This window comes from Haliotis rufescens, unplaced genomic scaffold (genome assembly GCF_023055435.1).
Source record: "Haliotis rufescens isolate VD_foot unplaced genomic scaffold, xgHalRufe1.0.p SCAF_10, whole genome shotgun sequence".
Lineage (NCBI taxonomy): Eukaryota > Metazoa > Mollusca > Gastropoda > Lepetellida > Haliotidae > Haliotis > Haliotis rufescens.
In genome coordinates this window covers 39,565,433-39,590,678 of record NW_025963780.1, presented here as the reverse complement: position 1 = coordinate 39,590,678, position 25,246 = coordinate 39,565,433, and the positions used below count along the sequence as shown (strand labels likewise).

At 42.4% G+C, this 25,246-nt stretch overlaps 1 long non-coding RNA gene across 1 annotated transcript; it reads right to left on the bottom strand.

The window, feature by feature from the left end:
• Positions 1-328: 328 nt before the first annotated feature.
• Positions 329-24,757, bottom strand: LOC124142669. Its single transcript, XR_006862191.2, has 4 exons — positions 24,625-24,757; positions 11,787-11,867; positions 1,675-2,541; positions 329-748 (listed from the first exon to the last, which is right to left on the bottom strand). It is a non-coding gene; the product is annotated as an uncharacterized LOC124142669 (long non-coding RNA).
• Positions 24,758-25,246: the final 489 nt, after the last annotated feature.

Here is a 25,246-nt window from a genome sequence, read left to right as displayed (position 1 = left end):
AAGAAACAAACAAAAATAGCATGACTAAAATACACACGAGGCAAATATAAATAAGTGTAAAAATGCATTTACACTACCTCGTGAAAACGTGTGGATTTGTACACCAAGCATAGGTACTCATATATGCCACTGCGTTCAACCCATGCTTGCCGTAAAAGGTGACTATGCTTGTCGTAAAAGGCGACTAACGGTATCGGGTGGTCAGGCTCGCTGACTTGGTTGATGCATGTCATCGTATCCCAATTGCGTGGATCGATGCTCATGTTATCAATCACTGGATTGTCTGGTCCAGACTCGATTATTTTACAGACCGTCGTCATATAGCTGGAGTATTGCTGAGTGCGGCGTTAAACAACAAACGAACAATCACTGCGTTCATATGCACTATGTACATAGCTGTTTAACTGTGCATCCCATGTTAAATACACATATGTGTAATTGTGTGCATATTGTCCGTGGGTGTGTCGTTGAAAGATTCAATGTAAACAATACATCAACATTCAACATTGCAGTTCCCTTGAATGGCAAGTGTTATAAACACATCTCACTTTCAGTACGCCTTCACGCTATACTTTATTCACCCCGACACAGTTGATATCGTTCTTGCTATAATGAAACTCCGCCTTGCATTAAAACAGCAGGTCGCGTAGTCGGCGAACTGAAAGCTGGGAACACGCTAGTCTGCGCGACGGCGCCATCTGGTAGCAAACCCGTGAAAGGGGAGATAAGTTGCAACCCGGAAGAACCACTACGGAGAGAACAAATAATTTCTGACTAAATCATTACTCAGACCACATATATTATGTTACATCAAATCGTATTGCAGCAGTTAGCATGCGTATGTCTGCTATAGCATGAAATCACTGGATTGCAATTGTTAGTTTCTCCACATAGCCTTATTATACCTTCTTAAGATAATACTAGACAGTGTTAGAAGATCTGCTGTGGCACACAATCACCGGATTACAATAGTTAGTTTCTCCATGTTTGTTGTATACAATAAACCGTACATGCGCGTCTGTCTGCTCGCCTTAAAAAGATAAACTGAGTTGCCAAATAAGCCATACAACTCCGATGATTTTATCATGTTTGATTTTCAAATTGAATACAGTATATCTTAAATATATAATTTTATATATATATATATATATATATATCAAAAATGAACTGACTTGCGCTCAGTCAGCAATCTAAGATTACTTGTACGTGCTCTTTTATTTTAAATATAATCTGATTTAAAACTTTAAAATATATGTAAAAAAACAATTCGCAGAATACATAACTGATGATGGGTACGTTAGCTATCATTTCTTTGAATATCAATAAATTTGCCTTTTTCGGCACAAATTTACATTTCAAACATGTTACAGATAATATGACTGCAAATTCTTAACCCCAGTCGTCATTAAAGTAATGTATTTTACACAAAATTATCAAGCCACATAATACTTTATACAAACTGTTCCATGAACGAGGAATGGTTTAATAATCAATGACATTATAAAATTTCACAACATTTGTTTCAATTTTCAATAACATAAAGCAAAAACGCTTCCGCTTTCGTGTGCCCCTCGGTTAAGTTTATTTTCTTGACATATTGGCTTCATTGCCTCGGGTAATGGTTTACTTTCCTCAGACATTTGTTAAATCATCTTCGGTACAAGATTTACTCACCTCTGATGTCTGTTGGTTGACTCACCAAAGGTATTTGACTTTCTGACAATTGACGTGTGTTGACATTGCGGTAACGGTATACTGATATACCTACCATTGGTTTGATCACAGAAGATGCATCAGTGCAACCCAGCGTCACTTTCCAGTCTGACATCGACAGAGACAAGATCGGCAAGATCGGCAAGATCACGAGATGCGCGTGCCAGGCAGGTTGTCAGTCGAAGTCCAGTTGCAACTGCCATTGACGTTCAATAAGTTTTGCAACTTCAATGTAAGACCACGTCGCAGAATATCTTTTGCACTTTTAGTTTTCAATACAATCTCCATTCACCCCTATACACTTATTCCATTTGACCTTCAAGCTTTTAATACCACTTTTATGGAATCTGCAGATTGGCCCTGTAACCTATGACAGCCTTTATGTCCTAGTCATCCTGGAAGCGTCTATAGAGGAAGGAGACACCACATGTGTTACATAGGCTTCAGTGTGGGGTCCGACTGTGTGTGTGCCTAGTAGTTAAAGCGTTCATTGTTGTACAATGATTGTGCTCTCATATATATCAACATTTATTGACTTAAAACGAGAAATGAGTTCACTGGAACAGTATTTTTTTCCAAACTAGTCATTCATATATAAACACCAAAACAACAGTGTAGATATCACACACCTTAATTCAACAATTGACTACTTCGCTATGAAGATCTATCTCCAAGATAAACGAATCTTCGGAAATATCCTATCCTCTCCCGATTCGTGACGACTTGTGTCCCTGTACCCGACGGCGTAAACGTCGCACGGAGAGGTGTCGCTCTGGCTGTTGGAGAACATGATGTAGCTTGACATGTGTAAGTAGCGTCACGGGATGCCTAAAAAACAATGGTTAAATACAAATGAGATTGTGACTATTTTTGCCAATAATTTATAAACAATTCAATGTTCCGATATTTGTGAATATTTTGGATAAATTTGCATTCTCAAGTTAATATAATGTATAACAACATGTAGATTCAATACCCACCACTGCTCATAGGGATTTAATATTTGTGTTATACCAGATCAACTATACCGCTAAAATGAGATTTAAAAAAAAGATTAATAGATTATAGAATGTACAGTGGGACAGTGATCTCATACCGGAACCTTCGCAAAGGGGAGATTTAGGCTGCACTGGGCGGTGCTATCTGAAATAGTATTATGTCAAGACCACTGTCATGTCCCAACGTACCTCTACGCCACATTCTGGTTTCTGATTGGCTAATCCCTCTGACAGGTCAACTGTCAATATGTAGGAGTCATGGAATGACCCTGACCCTATGACTATCCCTGCACTTAGATTGGCACGATTGGCGATTGGCGGCGAATAGGTCACTGGTGGAATACACGAATTGAAGTATCTTCGCCGTCTTGTCACACCGGGATGGCTGGACATTATTAGTAATTCAGAGACAACTCATGAAAATTTATAGAAAGAAATGATTCCATGTATTAGAATGATTCCGTGTATTTGCACCAGGTAAAACAACTGAGTAGAAACATCCTTCGAAGTCTATATTTTTGTTTACATTATTATGATTGGGATTTCTGTGTTTAACGGTTGGCATAATCAATTCAATGCTAGATCTTAGTTATTATATTTTTTACATCATTATTTCTTTTGATCGAGTGAATGTAGCAGGAATCACTAGTACACCGAGTGTATGTAGCAGGAATCACAAGTACACTGAGTGTATGTAGCAGGTGTCAAAGGTACACCGAATGTATGTAGCAGGAATCACTAGTACACCGAGTGTATGTAGCAGGAATCACAGGTACATTGAGTGTATGTAGCAGGTATCACAGGTACACCGAGTGTATGTAGCAGGCATCACAGGTACACCGAGTGTGTGTAGCAGGAATCACAGGTATACTGAGTGTATGTAGCAGGTGTCACAGGTTAAGTCTGTGTAGGTTGCAGGTGCCACAGGTAAAGTCAGTGTATGTTGCAGGTGCCACAGGTAAAGTCTGTGTATGTTGCAGGTGCCACAGGTAAAGCCAGTGTATGTTCCAGGTGCCACAGGTAAAGTCAGTGTATGTTGCAGGTTCCACAGGTAAAGCCAGTGTATGTTGCAGGTGCCACAGGTAAAGTTGTGTGTGTTGCAGGTTCCACAGGTAAAATCTGTGTAGGTTGCAGGTGCCACAGGTAAAGTCTGTATATTTTGCAGGTGCCACAGGTAAAGTCAGTGTATGTTGCAGGTGTCACAGGTAAAGTCTGTGTATGTTGCAGGTGCCACAGGTACACTGAGTGTATGTAGCAGGTATCACAGGTATACCGAGTGTATGTAGCAGGCATCACAGGTACACCGAGTGTGTGTAGCAGGAATCACAGGTACACTGAGTGTATGTAGCAGGTATCACAGGTACACCGAGTGTATGTAGCAGGAATCACAGGTACACCGAGTGTATGTAGCAGGAATCACAGGAACACCGAGTGTATGTAGCAGGAATCACAGGAACACTGAGTGTATGTAGCAGGAATCACAGGAACACTGAGTGTATGTAGCAGGAATCACAGGAACACCGAGTGTATGTAGCAGGAATCACAGGAACACTGAGTGTATGTAGCAGAAATCACAGGTACACCGAGTGTATGTAGCAGGAATCACAGGAACACTGAGTGTATGTAGCAGGAATCACAGGTACACCGAGTGTATGTAGCAGGAATCACAGGAACACCGAGTGTATGTAGCAGGAATCACAGGAACACTGAGTGTATGTAGCAGGAATCACAGGAACACCGAGTGTATGTAGCAGGAATCACAGGAACACTGAGTGAATGTAGCAGAAATCACAGGTACACCGAGTGTATGTAGCAGGAATCACAGGAACACTGAGTGTATGTAGCAGGTGTCACAGGTTAAGTCTGTGTAGGTTGCAGGTGCCACAGGTAAAGTCAGTGTATGTTGCAGGTGCCACAGGTAAAGTCTGTGTATGTTGCAGGTGCCACAGGTAAAGCCAGTGTATGTTCCAGGTGCCACAGGTAAAGTCAGTGTATGTTGCAGGTTCCACAGGTAAAGCCAGTGTATGTTGCAGGTGCCACAGGTAAAGTTGTGTGTGTTGCAGGTTCCACAGGTAACATCTGTGTAGGTTGCAGGTGCCACAGGTAAAGTCTGTATATTTTGCAGGTGCCACAGGTAAAGTCAGTGTATGTTGCAGGTACCACAGGTAAAGTCTGTGTATGTTGCAGGTGCCACAGGTAAAGCCAGTGTTTGTTGCAGGTGCCACAGGTAAAGTCATTGTGTGTTGCAGGTGCCACAGGTAAAGTCAATGTATGTTGCAGGTGCCACAGGTAAAGCCAGTGTATGTTGCAGGTGCCACAGGTTAAGTCTGTGTATGTTGAAGGTGCCACAGGTAAAGCCAGTGTTTGTTGCAGGTGTCACAGGTAAAGTCAGTGTATGTTGCACGTTCCACAGGTAAAGTCTGTGTATGTTGCAGGTGCCACAGGTAAAGTCAGTGTATGTTGCAGGTTCCACAGGTAAAGTCAGTGTATGTTGCAGGTGCCACAGGTAAAGTCAGTGTAGGTTGCAGATGCCACAGGTAAAGTCAGTGTAGGTTGCGGGTACCACAGGTTAAGTCTGTGTATGTTGCAGGTGCCACAGGTAAAGTTGTGTATGTTGCAGGTGCAACAGGTAAAGTCTGTGCATGTTGCAGGTTCCACAGGTAAAGTCATTGTGTGTTGCAGGTGCCACAGGTAAAGTTGTGTATGTTGCAGGTGCCACAGGTAAAGTCATTGTGTGTTTCAGGTGCCATAGGTAAAGTCATAGTGTGATGCAGGTGCCACAGGTAAAGTCTGTGTAGGTTGCAGGTGCCACAGGTAAAGTTGTGTATGTTGCAGGTGCCACAGGTAAAGTCTGTGCATGTTGCAGGTTCCACAGGTAAAGTCATTGTGTGTTGCAGGTGTCACAGGTAAAGTTGTGTATGTTGCAGGTGCCACAGGTAAAGTCATTGTATGTTGCAGGTGCCATAGGTAAAGTCATGTGTGTTGCAGGGATCGCCAGTACATTGAGTGTATGCAGCAGATATGACAGTGTTACATTGTATTAAGCGAGCCTTGCCAAGAAGAGAGCTGTGTATCAGACCAGACAAAAAGACTTTCCTCAACTCCCCAGCAGCAGAGCAGAGATCGAGTTACCAGACCATTTAGGCAAGACCGATACTGAAGAAGTATTCCTGTTTATCTACGGTGGCGTCCAATTCGCGACATCTGTATGATGCTAAAGTCATGTATGTCATCTTTTCCATCAGCAGTATATACTCTTTACAAAATGAAACGCAAAGCCAGATTTCTGAGAGGTAGGAAAATACATTTATACGAGGAACCGTATAAAATATTGAGCCAAAGTGTTGAGGAGAGAACACATCAATAACGCGTATGTCCCCCACTGGAATCGATAGCGGCCTTATATGCCCAAGGAAGAGACGAGTATCCGCACCACATCCTGGGTAATGGTAGTCCACTCGGTCTGCAATGCAAAAGCCAACTGCTGCAACGCCTCGGGTCGTGATTGACGTCGGCGAAGCCATCTTTCCAATTCACCGCACAGATGCTCTATCGGGTTCAAATCCGGAGATCTGGAGGGCCAGGGGACATAACATCAACGTTGTTGTTGTGTAGACAGGCTCTCGTGATCCGTGCTGTATACGGTCGAGCGTCGTCCTGCTGGAATACACCGTTGCCGTTGGCTGCAATTAGGAGAACGTGTGGTTGATGTATCGTTGAGCCGTCAGATTGCCCTGGGTATGGACCAAACCTGTCCCGCCATGGTGAGAGATAGCCGCCCACATCATAACGCTACCCCCACCAAACCTGTCCATTTCCTGTACGCAGTTTCGGCAGTCGTTGCAGTCGTTGATGACGATGTTGTCGCCTCAATATGACGCGTCGAACAGGATATCTTGCTCGTAGACCTGCTTCTCTTAAACTGTTTCTTACGATCTGGTCCGAGATTCTCCGCAGTCCGGGTATTTGGGATGCGGTTGATGTCCTTGTTGTGATTATTTAGATCCGGGAACTTTGTCACTGACACACATTAAACCTCTACATTTTGCACCTCTTGGTCCGCTTATTTTGCTTTTATGGCCAAAAATATCCGTTTTGCGTTTCCTTTTTTGAAGAGTATACTTTGTAAATGGTAGCATGTTTTCCTGGTATTCTTACTCCTTCCAAGCAAGAAGCAAGCAAACTTCGATATGACTTCTAAATACAGGACTCCAAAATGATCCTCTAATGTTATTGTATATCTAGTTGATTGAATTTCTTACCAATTTAGTTAAGTGTCGGCCGCACGTATATCAACCAACTAGGGATTAGATATACAATAACATTTTGGGTCCCTGTACCCAACCCCACCCCCCTCCTTCCCCTCCTCCTTCCCCCCACCCCGACCAGGACCCCCACCCCCACACCTCGTTTGTGGATTAATTTAAATCTTCCACGGTGTCCACCCGATGTCGGTGCAAGACGTAGCGTCTTAATAATGATTAAATAGCCAGGGATCCTATTGCTGCAAGTCCTTCTCATCTTACGTCTCCGATGCGGCCAATGTGTAATAATTTATGTTCGTTGATGACAGGTGAACCCCAAGGCGCCTTTGTTGGATTATTACTGCGTCCCCGAGAAACACAGGTGATATTTGTTTCTCTGACACAGTGATGGGGTTCCTGGTGCACGTATAGGTGTGGCATCACACGTCACCGGTAACATTAACCGACTTCAATCATAAGAGTGAAATGTATTCACTCAGAGTGAGTGAGTGAGTGAGTGAGTTAAATTTTACATAGTTAATTATGATTAAATATCCGTCGACAAAGGACAGTAAAACAATAAGTCATGTATCACAGTTAAGTTATAAAACAAACCAGTTCACAATAAAAACAAAGAATTCTTCAGTAGATTTGGTACAAGTTAAAACTGGGCTATATACCTCTGGCAACCAAAGCTAGACCAGTATTCACTCAGACTGAACGATTCCCTTATCATTAAATAATAAATTATTTAACCAGTATACTTATTTTAACGACGCATAGTCCCTAGAGTTGTCTCGTGTGTGTTGTCTGACATAAGACATCCTTGTCTGATCAAAGCTGGAACAACATAGGAGAGAGTTGGTATCAGGAAGCAATGCTATCTACTACCCTTGGCGTGCGAGGCGGAGACCACTGTCACTATTTTGTGGATTTACACTCATAACCTGCGTCCTTTGGGTACCAGGTTTGTTTTGAGCTCACTTGAATGATAGTTCCGCGCGGTTCGCTTGCCGTCCTAAGCTGAACGCTTCGGGACATCGATTGTCTTTGTGAATAACATTAACATTTCGGGGCATAAGCAATCTAAAATTAAACAGTTGGAAATGGATTATTTTTTTTAAACAAACAAAAGTTCAATTTTTTTACAGAGACAGACAGACAGGATTATTCAGTAGTGTGGCCATATGGCCTGAAGTACAATTGATACTAACTCATTATATGATGGCACGTGCATATACAGAAATTACATCTTCTTGAATCTGATAGAAAAAAACATGCTTTATATAAGTCGCCACTGAAAAGAGAACATGTTTATTTTGTGAGTTGATAATATTGATCATTTCAGATTTATAGTCATTATTCAAGAAGGGGAGATATGCACATCTTAACTTGGAATACTTGTTACACTTAAATAAGCCATGGAATTCATCTTCAACTTCACCTCTGTCACAACTGGTACAAACACTGTTAACAGAATCAATATCTTTCGATTTACTACACATATTTGCATTAAAATTATGTAATGAGATTCTAAATTAAAAAAAAAATCTTATTAATGACTTGTCTGGTAAGACATTAAAATACATTTCCTGTTGAAGATGTGTCTTTAGTTTATTATAATAAAGATAATGCGAAGATGAAACAGTTTCGTTCCAGTTTTGTGCAAATATATCTTTCACTCGCTGCTTAAATATTCCCATAAATACCTGAATGTTTCCCATATCCTGTGCAATCCACACAAAAGAAAAAACATATGTAAATAATAGATTTCTTATTTCAGATACCCAGTTTTGTTTACCTTTATCATCCAACTGCTTTAACAATTTTATAACATTGAAGAGGATATCTACATTCTTCGATTCTTAGTAACTTTATCCAGTATTTAACTACTCTTACTTTACGGGCTGTATGGACATTTGTCATGAGGTCTCTAACACTGGTTTACTGTATGTACGAGGAGTAGCTGAAGAGTTCTGAGCCTAACTATATTCGACTGCGTTGATGGAGACAGGTGCTAATTATTTTTCAACATAATCCCATCCGAGGTCCACACACTTCTACCAATGGTGTAGAAGGTTTCCAACTGGTTGTCTCAAACGGCGCTCACAGCAGAAACGGCGCCATCATGCTTGCCAGACACTATTTCAGTTTGGGAAGAGGTTGAAATCGGACGGTGCCAAATCTGGTGAATACGGAGGATGCTCAATGAGCCAGTCATTCCTTGCAGCCATGACAACAGACTGCATTGTTCTGGGTGAACGACACACCTTGAGTGGGTTTTCCACGACCGCAGTTGCCTGAGCAGGTAAGCATAATATTGGCCACTTTTGGTCTGACCATTCGGGCGGTAGTCCAACAATGGGATTCCTTTGGAATCTGTCTGATAGTGATGGACCCAAGACGTATCCATAGTTGCGCATTGCTCAACAAAATCATATGAGCAAGCTATTACTCTATGTATTAAATGCTTCAAGAGCATTACAGTGAAAAGGTGTCCCGTTATATAACCGGATACTATCTCAACCCAAACACTCTCGCAAAGCAAAAAACCGTTGTTTCGAACTTTGATGTGTCTCGAAGAAAAAACGTAGGCCCTGTGCTTTCCTTCTTAATGCACCATATTTGGTTGTGTCGAACCTCGTATACGTCGAAGTTTTTGCGTAGTCCCCTCAGCATCGACATACGGTGTTTGACCTTATATGTATATGTGCCCAGTAAAAGAATAGAGTCATATTTATCCAATACATCTAATCTTTTATATCATAATACCTCATAAACATTTTCGCTCTCGGCAACAAAATAACTCGCCTCGCTTTTATACACGGGCTGCTCTCAGCAGGTGAGCCTTACTGTAACAAGGATGTGCATTCCACGGACCTATATAAAAGATGTATGGTTGGAGGCATTTTTCAAGAGAGTGTCATTTATGAGTTTTTTTCAGCCATAAAATGCGCGGAGTTTCTTCCAGAGGAGACTTTCGTGGACTTATGTACACATATGACTGACGTACACAAACGACCTTCATTTGGATGTTTTCTTATCTCAGGGTCAGTATAACAATGCAAGGAGAAGGAAAGAAAGTGTCAATATTACTTGCAATATTTTCACAATGTTGATAAGAGTCCTTCTGTCTATATCTGTGGTTTGATATTCATTGATAAGCTGACATTCATACCACATCAAGTTTGTCACGCTGTGATAAAACTGAAGTACTGTTCCAATCGGATTTATAAAAAAAACCTCACTCATTTACTTTATTTGTTTGTGCTCATAAAGTTTCTCCCCATGGGTGTGTTCTTGCCTGTTCATGTGAATGGTTGCTATGTTTGTCACAATGAAATTGAACTGATTTGTCACAATGACTGTTCACGTGTGTCACCTCTTGAGACGTATAATGTTTGTCACCGTGAGGGTTGTCATGTTTGTCACCGCAATTTAGATAATTTCTTTTACCACGTAGGGTACCATGTGTGTTAGTCCTTATTTGTAAGACCACCTCCGGGGTCTAGTGGTAGAGTGTCCGCCTGGAGAGCGGAAGGTTCGGGGTTCGATCCCCGGCCGCGTCATACCAAAAAACGTTAAAAGATGGTACTTGTTGTTACACCTTCTGGCGCTCGGCATTCAGGGGCTAAAACAAGGACTGCGCGGCTCGGAGTCAGAAAATACTGACCAATTTCACCTCACCTCACCTTATTTGTAGGGCTGACATGACGGTACCCAACCTCGACTATCCCCTATGCGGATTGAGGAGTAAGATAGGTCCACGGCGACCTATGCCGGTCGTAAGAGACTACCAAATGGATCGGGTTGAACGGTTCGGTGACTTGGTTGATTGTGTGTCATTGCTACCGACGTGGATCGTTTTTCAATATCGATCAGATGATTGTGTGATCGATTATTTACACACCGTCGTCATATAGCTGGAGTATTCCGATTGTGGCGCAAAAACAACAAACATAGAAACAGATGCTATAATGTTTTCGCATTGAATCGTTTTCGAATAACACGGCGCTAAACTACCAGTCCACTCTAATTACACTGATATTTGAACGATTGCAATCACCATAAGAGCCGAGAACACCAGTACTCGACACGCCTTGCTGCGAATGGTGACCGCCTCCGTGGTCTTGTGGTAGAGCGTCCGCCCGGAGAGCGGAAGATCCGGGGTTCGATCCCCGACCGCGTCATACCAAAAGACGTTAAAAGATCCATGCCGCAGTTTAACATGCCTACCCCACTCAGACACAGTATCCTGAAACCGAGCCGACCAGTCCTTATTTTATCCCCGTAATGCCGTACACCAGACAGGTTAACAAGTGCAGTATATTTACGTCTTTTTATCTGAAGCCAAGGACCGAACCACCAATGTTGACAGAGAAGGAACAAGGAAAATTGCAATGATTGGAGATCCAAGTCAAGCAAAGACAAAGAAATGAAAGGTTTTAATTCCCCACAGATTATCACTAAATGGGGAAGGAAGGACCACAGTTTATACACTGAAATATATTTAAATCTGCAGCCACATTATGATTGATATATGTTTGTAAATATTGTTATGTATAGTTTATATAATCATGACAGTGAGTGAGTGAGTTAATAGTTAAAGTCACATCGGCAATATTTCAGCCATATAATCATGACAACTCACCAACCCATTTACAAAGGAATTTGAATAAATCACCTATTAAACAAGCTTCATTTAACACTTCATTTGATCTTCTGGGCTGTTTGAAATACTCTTATTGATCTACATAAGCACACTTTCACGGGGAACTGAATATGTATTCGTGCAAATAGCTTACTAGGAAAACAACGTTGAATAAATTACCTTTGTCACGGACCGTCCCTTACATGTGTCAATATCTTATCAGGTAACCGTGGTGCTGGGTGTACGTTTATCATTTTCCTCCTGCAGAGATAAAATATAACAACTTCTGTTCTGAGTTTTTTCCTGAAAAAATAATGAATGATGTCATATTACATGTGTAATTCTCGGGAATCTTGTACCTGTCAATCATATCCTGCCATCATGGTGTCTCCTATTTAACCAAGATGAATCGTATTTTGTCACCAGGCTGTCTGTTTGCTGATCAGGACCAGTCACTTCGTACTCGAACCCGTCAATGTGTGATTTTGCATCAAAATGTAAATAGGAAATTTAGAATATGAAATTAATTTAATGAGACTGTCCAACATACTGTCAGTGGATGCCAAGCGTTGGCACAAACACAGTATCTTAATCGACGTGATTGAGTGGTCGATCCTTTTATTACCGTCTTTGCAACGCTTGTAGTTTTGACACAGAGGTCAAACCATGGTACGACCCGGAATATGTAGAGGGCGTCATGGAAAATGATAAATACAAAATCCTTTGGAATAGGCCAATGTGCAGCCTCAGACCTACTCAGGCCAACAAACCTGATCTTGTCCTTTTTGATAAATCCAATGAAATCATTTATATCATTGAATTTTCTGTCCCTTTTGACACTAATGTGATTGACAAGATTCAGGAAAAACATGGCAAATATGCAGACCTCGCTTTCGAAATATCACGCTTGCATCACAAGTACCAAGTTGTCTGACTCCCCAATGTTCTTGGTGCCTAAATTTTGGTACGTCCAAATCTGTTGACAGACATTGGGAAAGTACCCGGGTTTGCCACCAGGAACACAGCCTTTCTGACAATCTGGGTAATGCAGAAGTCTGCAGTGTTGGGGAGTCTTCACATTCTCCGAATAGGTCTGGGTGGGTTGACATAATGTTGACTAGGCAGCGCTTGGGAGAAGTCCCATTTGATGTCTGGGCTGCGTGTTGAGGGGCCAAGGGCCCTGAGCTGATGACAACTACAGCATAACAGTTACAACATTATGACAGCAACCACAACATAACAGTTACAACACAATGCCAACAACTTTAGAATATATTTCTTCTCTTCAATTGACGACACAAGTCTGTCTGCGGGATCACAACGTGTTATTGTGAGGGCTTCACTACGTGTAAACTGTTTAGCTCCCGGGTCACAGCTGCCCAGCTCGCGCTGGTTTACATGTAACCTGTAAACCTTCATCATATTCTAAATGAGCTAATACGGCCAGATCACGAAATGGCTCGTCTACAACCCACGTGCATCTCGTGCAGTGGTGGTCCTGATAATCTTACTCTTGGCCTTATAAAACACAGCATCAAGCTGCAGTCCCAGAGTATGTATGGCCAGCCTCCCGCACCCTTCACAGCAGCCCCCTGCAGACGAGTTGATGAGTGTACTATGATCTGTGACCTCGTTAGACCCGTTACAAGAGGTGTTTGCCAAAGGGAGAGGAGAAGAAAACGTGGGGATTGCCTACAAGTCGGGCCGGGCCTGGCCAAGACGGGCCAAAGTTTTATTGGCTAATTACTCCATTATCGGCGACCATACCTACATATTATTGATGCAACATACACACAGGACATTAATGAACAATCACAAACCAAAAACGTGCACCATAATTAAGTGATTCGGAGTAAATCGCTTGAAAACCAGAAAGTTAAGCTGTGTGTAAGCGTCGTTAATCTAGGTAACATGTAAAAGAGCAATCGTTAAACGAAATAGGATTTGAAAGTATCAAATACTTCTAGCTGTCGTGATACAAATTTCAATCTGTCGTCATAGCGTTTACATTTATAGGATAGTAATATATCTAAGTAAATACCACTTTATAATGTCACTGTTCATCGTGTTTAAAGAAGACACGTTGGTTAAAGTAGACCTCTTCTCCTCATACTCGCAACAGTCTCACAAGTGTTCGGTCCACCTTGGCCCGGGCTGTCAAAATCAACTTAAAACACACATATGTATCTTCAAATGTGTTTACATCTATAGATTAGTATTATATCTACCTATATACCATTTTATAGTGTCTCAGATCGCAGTATTTAAAGAAAACAAGGGGCTCAAAATAAAGCCCTTCTCTCTACATTCTCAACATAGTCTCTATTAGAAGTGTTTGGCTTGTGTTGGGTCCGACTTGGCCCGGGCGGTCAAAATCAACCTTAAACTCATAGATCTATCATCAAATATGTTTACATCTATAAATTAGTATTATAGCTACCTATATACAACTTTATTATGTCACAGTACATCGCATTTAAAGAAAACTGATCCGTTAAAGTCAAACACGTTTGCTATATTTTCGTAAGAAAATCTATGTCAGAAGTGTTCGGTCCGACTTGGCCCGGGCTGTCAAAAAATTATAGTGCCTCGGATCACTGTACTTAAAGAAATAAAGGGGTTCAAATTGAAGCCCTTTCCCTCTACATTCTCAACATAGTCTCTATCAGAAGTGTTTGGCTTGTGTTGGGTCCGACTTGGCCCGGGATGTCAAAAGCAACTTAAACCTCACAGATGTATCATCAAATGGATTCACATCTATAGACCAGTATTATATCTACATATATATATCCCTTTACAGTGTCTCACATCGCTGTACTTAAAGAAAACAAGGTGCTCAAAGTGATGCCCTTTTCCCTCTCCATTCTCAACAAAGTCTCTATCAGAAGTGTTGGGTCCGACTTGGCCCGGGCTGTCAAAATCAACCTTAAACACACAGATGTATCTTCACAGATTTAATCGCGCTAAATTTAACATTTGAAACCTCACGCTGCGCGATCGGTTACAAACTCAATTTAGCGCGGTTAAATCTTAAGGTAACCTAGCTCTACATTGAAAACACAGTATGTTTATCTCCTAATTGAACGAACACCTAGACACTGAGGGTGTCAGGTCATACGACGTGTCAGTGATACATTGAATGAACACCTACACACTGAGGGTGTCAGGTCATACAAATCGTCAGTGATACATTGAACGAACACCTACACACTGAGAGTGTCAGGCCATACGACGTGTCAGTGATACATTGAATGAACACCTACACACCGAGGGTGTCAGGTCATACGACGTGTCAGTGATACATTGAACGAACACCTACACACTGAGAGTGTCAGGTCATACGAATCGTCAGTGATACATTGAACGAACACCTTCACACTGAGAGTGTCAGGTCATACGAATCGTCAGTGATACATTGAACGAACACCTACAAACTGAGGGTGTCAGGTCAAACGACGTGTCAGTGATACATTGAATGAACACCTACACACTGAGAGTGTCAGGTCATACGAATCGTCAGTGATACATTGAACGAACACCTTCAAACTGAGAGTGGCAGGTCATACGAATCGTCAGTGATACATTGAACGAACACCTTCACACAGAGGGTGTCAGGTCATACGACGTGTCAGTGATACATTGAATGAACACCTACACACTGAGGGTGTCAGGTCATACGAATCGTCAGTGATACATTGAACGAACACCTACAAACTGAGGGTGTCAGGTTATACGAATCGTCAGTGATACATTGAACGAACACCTACACACTTAGAGTGCCAGGTCATACGTCGTGTCAGTGATACATTAAACGAACACCTACACACTGAGGGTGTCAGGTCATACGTCGTGTCAGTGATACATTGAACGAACACTTACACACTGAGGGTGTCAGGACATACGTCGTGTCAGTGATACATTGAACGAACACTTACACACTGAGGGTGTCAGGTCATACGTCGTGTCAGTGATACATTGAACGAACACCTACACACTGAGGGTGTCAGGTTATACGAATCGCAGTGATACATTGAACGAACACCTACACACTGGGGTTGTCAGGTCATACGTCGTGTCAGTGATACATTGAACGAACACCTACACACTGAGGGTGTCAGGTTATACGAATCGCAGTGATACATTAAACGAACACCTACACACTTAGAGTGCCAGGTCATACGTCGTGTCAGTGATACATTGAACGAACACCTACACACTGGGATTGTCAGGTCATACGTCGTGTCAGTGATACATTGAACGAACACCTACACACTGGGGTTGTCAGGTCATACGTCGTGTCAGTGATACATTGAACGAACACCTACACACTGAGGGTGTCAGGTCATACGACGTGTCAGCGATACATTGAACGAACACCTACACACTGAGGGTGTCAGGTTATACGAATCGCAGTGATACATTGAACGAACACCTACACACTGAGAGTGTCAGGTCATACGACGTGTCAGTGATACATTGAACGAACACCTACACACTGAGGGTGTCAGGTCATACGCCGTGTCAGTGATACATTGAACGAACACCTACACACTGAGGGTGTTAGGTCATACGTCGTGTCAGTGATACATTGAACGAACACCTACACACTGTGGGTGTCAGCTCATACGACGTGTCAGTGATACATTGAACGAACACCTAGACACTGAGGGTGTCAGGTCATACGACGTGTCAGTGATACATTGAACGAACACCTACACACTGAGGGTGTCAGGTCATACGTCGTGTCAGTGATACATTGAACGAACACTTACAGATTAAGGGTGTCAGGTCATACAAATCGTCAGTGATACATTAAACGAACACCTACACACTGAGTGTGTCAGGTTATACGAATGGCAGTGATACATTGAATGAACACCTACACACTGGGGTTGTCAGGTCATACGTCGTGTCAGTGATACATTGAACGAACACTTACACATTGAGGGTGTCAGGTCATACAAATCGTCAGTGATACATTGAACGAACACCTACACACTGAGGGTGTCAGGTTATACGAATTGCAGTGATACATTGAACGAACACATAAACAGTGGGGTTGTCAGGTCATACGTCGTGTCAGTGATACATTGGACGAACACCTACACACTGAGGGTGTCAGGTAATACGACGTGTCAGCGATACATTGAACGAACACCTACACACTGAGGGTGTCAGGTTATACGAATCGCAGTGATACATTGAACGAACACCTACACACTGAGAGTGTCAGGTCATACGACGTGTCAGTGATACATTGAACGAACACCTACACACTGGGATTGTCAGGTCATACGTCGTGTCAGTGATACATTGAACGAACACCTACACACTGGGGTTGTCAGGTCATACGTCGTGTCAGTGATACATTGAACGAACACCTACACACTGAGGGTGTCAGGTCATACGACGTGTCAGCGATACATTGAACGAACACCTACACACTGAGGGTGTCAGGTTATACGAATCGCAGTGATACATTGAACGAACACCTACACACTGAGAGTGTCAGGTCATACGACGTGTCAGTGATACATTGAACGAACACCTACACACTGAGGGTGTCAGGTCATACGCCGTGTCAGTGATACATTGAACGAACACCTACACACTGAGGGTGTTAGGTCATACGTCGTGTCAGTGATACATTGAACGAACACCTACACACTGTGGGTGTCAGCTCATACGACGTGTCAGTGATACATTGAACGAACACCTAGACACTGAGGGTGTCAGGTCATACGACGTGTCAGTGATACATTGAACGAACACCTACACACTGAGGGTGTCAGGTCATACGTCGTGTCAGTGATACATTGAACGAACACTTACAGATTAAGGGTGTCAGGTCATACAAATCGTCAGTGATACATTAAACGAACACCTACACACTGAGTGTGTCAGGTTATACGAATGGCAGTGATACATTGAATGAACACCTACACACTGGGGTTGTCAGGTCATACGTCGTGTCAGTGATACATTGAACGAACACTTACACATTGAGGGTGTCAGGTCATACAAATCGTCAGTGATACATTGAACGAACACCTACACACTGAGGGTGTCAGGTTATACGAATTGCAGTGATACATTGAACGAACACATAAACAGTGGGGTTGTCAGGTCATACGTCGTGTCAGTGATACATTGGACGAACACCTACACACTGAGGGTGTCAGGTAATACGTCGTGTCAGTGATACATTGAACGAACACCTAGACACTGTGGGTGTCAGGTCATACGTCGTGTCAGTGATACATTGAACGAACACCTACACACTGGGATTGTCAGGTCATACGTCGTGTCAGTGATACATTGAACGAACACCTACACACTGGGGGTGTCAGGTCATACGTCGTGTCAGTGATACATTGAACGAACACTTACACACTGGGGTTGTCAGGTCATACGTCGTGTCAGTGATACATTGAACGAACACCTACACACTGGGATTGTCAGGTCATACGTCGTGTCAGTGATACATTGAACGAACACCTACACACTGGGGTTGTCAGGTCATACGTCGTGTCAGTGATACATTGAACGAACACCTACACACTGAGGGTGTCAGGTCATACGACGTGTCAGCGATACATTGAACGAACACCTACACACTGAGGGTGTCAGGTTATACGAATCGCAGTGATACATTGAACGAACACCTACACACTGAGAGTGTCAGGTCATACGACGTGTCAGTGATACATTGAACGAACACCTACACACTGAGGGTGTCAGGTCATACGCCGTGTCAGTGATACATTGAACGAACACCTACACACTGAGGGTGTCAGGTCATACGTCGTGTCAGTGATACATTGAACGAACACCTACAGACTGGGGTTGTCAGATCATACGTCGTGTCAGTGATACATTGAACGAACACCTACACACTGAGGGTGTCAGGTTATACGAATCGCAGTGATACATTGAACGAACACCTACACACTGAGGGTGTCAGGTCATACGACGTGTCAGTGATACATTGTACGATGAATTTGAAATTTACTCGATTCTGATTGGTCAATCAGAGGCTATTAAATCACAATAAACCCCCTCTGTTTTAAACAGGTGCATGGTTTGATGGCCGCATCACCGCGGAAGCTTATATTCATAGAATAGTACTATTTTCAGTCATTGTCGGTAGGCATTTTTAAATAATTATATCTACAATTACAGAACACAAAATGCACAGATGCGGTTACTACAATATTCAAAGGGTGTGTGGCAATACATTTCGTGCAGAAAATACGATAGAAATCTACAAAGGGAATGTATTTACGTTTTGGAGACAACAGAGAGCTTGGAATTTTGGCGCTTTTCTATATACGACTGTGACGTCATATTTTTTGCGTCACAATGAGCGATATGACGTCATAATGTTGACCCGCGATGTAGAGCGAAAGCTCACCAAGCTTACCAAGTTGCCTTGCTTCTATGCTTTCAATGCATGTCATGTGTTCGAGTGAAGTATTACGGTGTAAAGAAACTGCTTGAGTGTATACAGCGCCATTATTTGTTCGGTGATTCTGTAATTCAGATCCATAACCCACTCAAAGCACTGGACTCAACCTATGCCGCTTCACTCAGTATATTTGCTAACACCAAAGAGTTCACGTTTTATTTAGTCATGGTAGAATGTCGGTAGGCGCGTTCGGTTACAAATTCAATGTAGCGTGGTTAAATCTACAGGTAACCTAGCTCTACATTGAAAAACAGTATGTTTATCTCCTAATTGAACGAACACCTTCACACTGAGAGTGTCAGGACATACGACGTGTCAGTGACACCGAGAGAGGATGTCCATTAGGTTAGAACATGAAGTCGTCGCTTACTATTGCATCCCCACATGGCAAAACGAATCTGTTTACATCCTAGTATTCAGTAAAGCCTGAAATCTAGAGCAAACGCAGGGTCAAAGATGACAGCGACACATCGTGGGTAGAGAGATAGTATAGCTGGCACAGGGAATGAAGGACTAGGGTACACATTTATAACAAGGGATCTCGGTGACTGCTTCAGTAAGCAGACACGACATGGAAATTGCCTGACCGGGAAGTGATCGTCTGAGTCATACACATCTGAATAGGCCCCGGTGTGTTTTTCTTGGGTAACACTCGGTATGTCTCGGGAAACAGAAAGACGGGTGCTATCAAGAGCATTGCATAACGTGTCACTGACAAATTATGAAACTGCGGTAACTTCCTGATATTGTTAGACGTTAAAACCTACAAGCACACTTGAATGATGTTTAAATAATTACCCTTGAAGAACTTTTCCTCACAAACCAAACACAACACAAAATATATGGTTACATTAGGAGACAAACCTACTCATTTGTTTTAATTTGATATAGTCCAAATGTAGCTTCGACAAATTATTTCAATTTGTCCTAGCGCGATCAACCATGACGACAAGTGCGCTTTGTGCAGTGCTCTTTGAACCCGTAATTGCACATGGGTACGAAGGTCCAATATCTTAACATTCCGAAAAGGGGTCACAGGTAGGTATAAATGTGACAAATATTCCTAAAGTTTAAGATTAGAATACTCATAATATACACTAATACAGGTTCAAAACACATATAGTTTTTCAAAAAGATGTTTTCAAATAATCCCAAAATACTACATGTTTAAATTTCATAATAACCTGTTACGTGTACGTATTTGCACCGTTTAGACTCATTTCTCGGAAATCAGCGTGACAAGTCTTCGAAATCAACATGACATCTCCCATTGTAGGGATGACATTTATATAAACTCTTCAGAAAAGGAAACTCAAAACGGATATTTGTGGCCATAAAAGCAAAATTAGCGTACCAAAAGGTGCAAAATAGAGATGTTTAATGTGTAATAGTGTCAGTGACAAGTTACCAGGATCAAAATGATCCCCTCCGTCGAGGGGATGGAAGAGCACGGGTCTACATACGTCGGGGAGGACGTTACGCCGGAAACTGCGTATATGAAGTGGACAGGTTTGGTGGGGGTAGCGTTATGATGTGGGCGGCTATCTCTCATCATGGGAGGACAGGTTTGGTCCATATCCAGGGCAATCTTACGGCTCAACGACACTCCAACGAAATTCTCCTACCAAACGTCTTCCCAATTGCAGCCAACGTCAACGGTGTATCCAGCAGGACAACGCTCGACCGCATACAGCACGGATCACGACAGCCTGTCTACACAACACCAACGTTGATGTTCTGTCCCCTGGCCCTCCAGATCCCCAGATTTGAACCGAATAGAGCACCTGTGTGATGAATTGGATAGACGGCTACGCCAACGTCAACCACAACCCCAGACGTTGCAGCAGTTGGCTTTTGCGTTGCGGGCTGAGTGGGATGTGATTCTCATACTCGTCTCTTCCATGGGCAGGTCATGTCAGGTCGCTATCGATTCCAACGGGGGACATAAGCGTTATTGATTGTAGCTGACCTTCACCTTGGCCGTTTTCTATGTACCGATAACTGAGATGACTACAATCACCAAGTGTTCTCTCCACAACATTTTGGTTGAATGCCTTGTACGGTTCCTCGTATGAATGTATTTTCCTACCTCACACAAATGTGGCTTTGCGTTTCTTTTTTTAAAGAATGTAATAACCGGATTTTAGTTATTTCGAAGTTGTGCTTATGTAACAGTTTGCTGAAATATCCCCCCACCACTAATACATATTTATTACGAACGACTACCTGTATACTCAGAACTTGGACCTGGCTGAAGACTTCGCCCCAGATGATGACACGAGAGAGACATTTAATTTTTGTGACCGATAATTATGTCTCACTTTCAAAGCGGTTAGTGTGTGTTGTATTGAATGAGGTGTGATCTGAAATAGATTTAATCGTCTTTGATACGCTTTTGTTCGGACGTCGAACTATACAATACTCTAATGGGTTACCGGGAGCCATTGTCCTATGCAAGAATACGCAGGCTGCCAATAGATCTGTGTTTTCATACGCACGATTTTAGTCTGACAAGGCTTCATTTGAAAGCGGCATCCTCACATATGCATCGATGTATGTCTCTGTCATCAACCATCTATCAACGTCTCTGTCGTCAACCATCTGTCTCTGTACGTATGTGTCATCATCCATCTATTTGTGGACGTCTCTCTTATCAACAACAATCTATCTATGGACGTCTCTGTCATCATCTATCTATCTATGGATGTCTCTGTCATCAACCATCTGTCTCTGTACGTATGTGTCATCATCCATCTATTTGTGGACGTCTCTCTTATCAACAACAATCTATCTATGGACGTCTCTGTCATCATCTATCTATCTATCGATGTCTCTGTCGTCAACCATCTGTCTCTGTACGTATGTGTCATCATCCATCTATTTGTGGACGTCTCTCTTATCAACAACAATCTATCTATGGACGTCTCTGTCATCATCTATCTATCTATCGATGTCTCTGTCGTCAACCATCTGTCTCTGTACGTATGTGTCATCATCCATCTATTTGTGGACGTCTCTCTTATCAACAACAATCTATCTATGGACGTCTCTGTCATCATCTATCTATCTATCGATGTCTTTGTCATCAACCATCTGTCTATGGACGTCTCTGTCATCATCTATCTATCTATCGATGTCTTTGTCATCAACCATCTGTCTATGGACGTCTCTGTCATCATCTACGTATCTTTGGACGTCTCTGTCATCAACCATCTATCTATTGACGTCTGTCTCATCAACCATCTATCTATGGACGTCCCTCTCATCAACCATCCATCTATGGACGTCTCTCTCATCAACCATCTATCTATGGACGTCTCTCTCATCAACCATCTATCTATGGACGTCCCTCTCACCAACAATCTATCTATGGACGTCTCCCTCATCAACCATCCATCTATGGACGTCTTTTTCATCAACCATCTGTTTATGTACGTACGTGTCATCATCCATCTGTCAAAATAGGTATGTGCAATCAACCATCTGTTTTTGGACGTCTCTGTCATCAACCATCTATATGTGGACGTCTCTGTCATCAACCATCTATGTATAGACGTCTCTGTCATCAACCATCTATCTATTGACGTCTGTCTCATCAACCATCTATCTATGGACGTCCCTCTCATCAACCATCCATCTATGGACGTCTCTCTCATCAACCATCTATCTATGGACGTCTCTCTCATCAACCATCTATCTATGGACGTCCCTCTCACCAACAATCTATCTATGGACGTCTCCCTCATCAACCATCCATCTATGGACGTCTTTTTCATCAACCATCTGTTTATGTACGTACGTGTCATCATCCATCTGTCAAAATAGGTATGTGCAATCAACCATCTGTTTTTGGACGTCTCTGTCATCAACCATCTATATGTGGACGTCTCTGTCATCAACCATCTATGTATAGACGTCTCTGTCATCAACCATCTATGTATATACGTCTCTGTCATCAACCATCAAACTATGGGCGTCTCTGTCATCAACAATCTATCTGTGGACGTCTCTGTCATCAATCATCCATCTATTTGTGGACGTCTCTCTCATCAACAATCTATCTATGGACGTCTCTGTCATCAACAGTCTATCCGTGGACCTCCATGTCATCAACAATCCACCTATGGACGGACGTCTCTGTCATCAACAGTCTATCCATGGACCTCTGTGTCATCAACCATCTATCAGAAAACGTCCTCAACAGGGAAGAATCACCTTCATGCAACAACACACGACTTAAACAGCATCAGCCCCATGCAACAGGACACGACCCAAGCAGAATCACCTCCATGCAACACAACACGAGTGAAACGGGATCAGGCTATGTAACAAGACACAACTCAAACGGGATCGCACCGTCTTCTTTGGACTCGTGGCTACTCAACCATGGAGTGTTATGATTACTTGCCTAAAACACAATATCACACATATCCTGGAATGAGCCACGCATGTGCACATATAAACTTGAATGTGCCACGCACATGCATACATAGACGTGAATGCGCCACGCACATGCACACATATACTTGCATGAACCACGCACATGCACCCGTAAACTTGGATGAGCCATGCACATGCACACATATACTTGAATGAACCACGCACATGAACACATATGCTTGAATGAACCAGGCATGTGCACATATAGACTTAAATGGACCGTGCATGTGCATACATATAGATTTAAATGAACAGCGCATGTGGACACATATACTGGAATGAGCCACGCATGTGCACATATAAACTTGAATGTTCCACGCACATGCACACATAGACGTAAATAAGCCACGCACATGCACACACATGCTTGAATGAGCCAGAAACATGCACACGTATACTTGAATGAGCAACGCACATGCACCCATAAAGTTGATTGAGCCACGCACATGCACACATAGACTTGAATGAACCACGCACATGCACACGCATTATTCAATGAGCCACGCACATGCACACGTATACTTCAATGAGCCACGCACATGCACACATATACTTTAATGAGCCACGCACATGCACACATATACTTCAATGAACCACGCACATGCTCACATAGAATTGAATGAGCCACGCACATGCACCCATAAACTTGGATGAGCCATGCACATGCACACATATACTTGCATGAACCACGCACATGCACACATATACTTCAATGAACCACGCGAATGCACACATAGACTTGAATGAGCCACGCACATGCACCCATAAACTTGGATGAGCCATGGACATGCACACATATACTTCAATGAACCACGCGAATGCACACATAGACTTGAATGAGCCACGCACATGCACCCATAAACTAGGATGAGCCATGCATATGCACACATATATTTGAATGAGCAATGCACATGCACACAGAGACTTGGAAGGACTGTTCATATGCACACTTGAATAATCTCGGAAATTCTTATAATATTTCCATCTTTCATAGTGAAACACATTATGAATAAAAGGGCCCGACATATTCTGTAATCAATAACCAATAGAATAAGAATATCAGTAAGAATAAATGCACTGAAATAATTATCGCTATTGCTCTTGACTTACCTATCTCCATTTTCTGTCATAGTCCGGCTTGGTAATGTCACAGTAGTAGGTGTCGGAGGTTGGGTTGAAATCAGATACTGCCGGTGTACAGGGCAGAGTTGTGAGTCGACTGACAATCGGAGCTGACCCTAGAAGAAACATTGTCAGTGAGTAGGTTTTTTAAACAGTCGTGTAATTCCAACAAAGGTTTCAGCTTAATATAGTATGACATGGCATTTGTGTTTATAAGAGGGCTGGTCAAAAAGTTCTAAGCATGACTAACTTTTAACTATGGGAAATAACAAAGTGAACTAGTCAAGTAGTACATTGCGTGAGTAGTTAATTGCAAGTATATTTGATCTGTTTAAGTCGTTAAGTCATTAAGTTCCACGTTTTTTCCTCACTCTTCTTGGTTATTTCATTGTGACACCGATTTCTAACTACCCGGCAGTGTGCATACACATCGAGAAGGAACATGCCTTTACACATGGGGAACTGGCATTGTGTCTATAGTTAATTCTAATTCATTAATAGTCACCACTGGTGTCTAATTTGTTGGGGAACTTGCACTGTGTCTACAGTTAATTCTCATTCATTAATAGTCACCACTGGTGTCTAACTTGTTACCCGGTCGGATAACGGT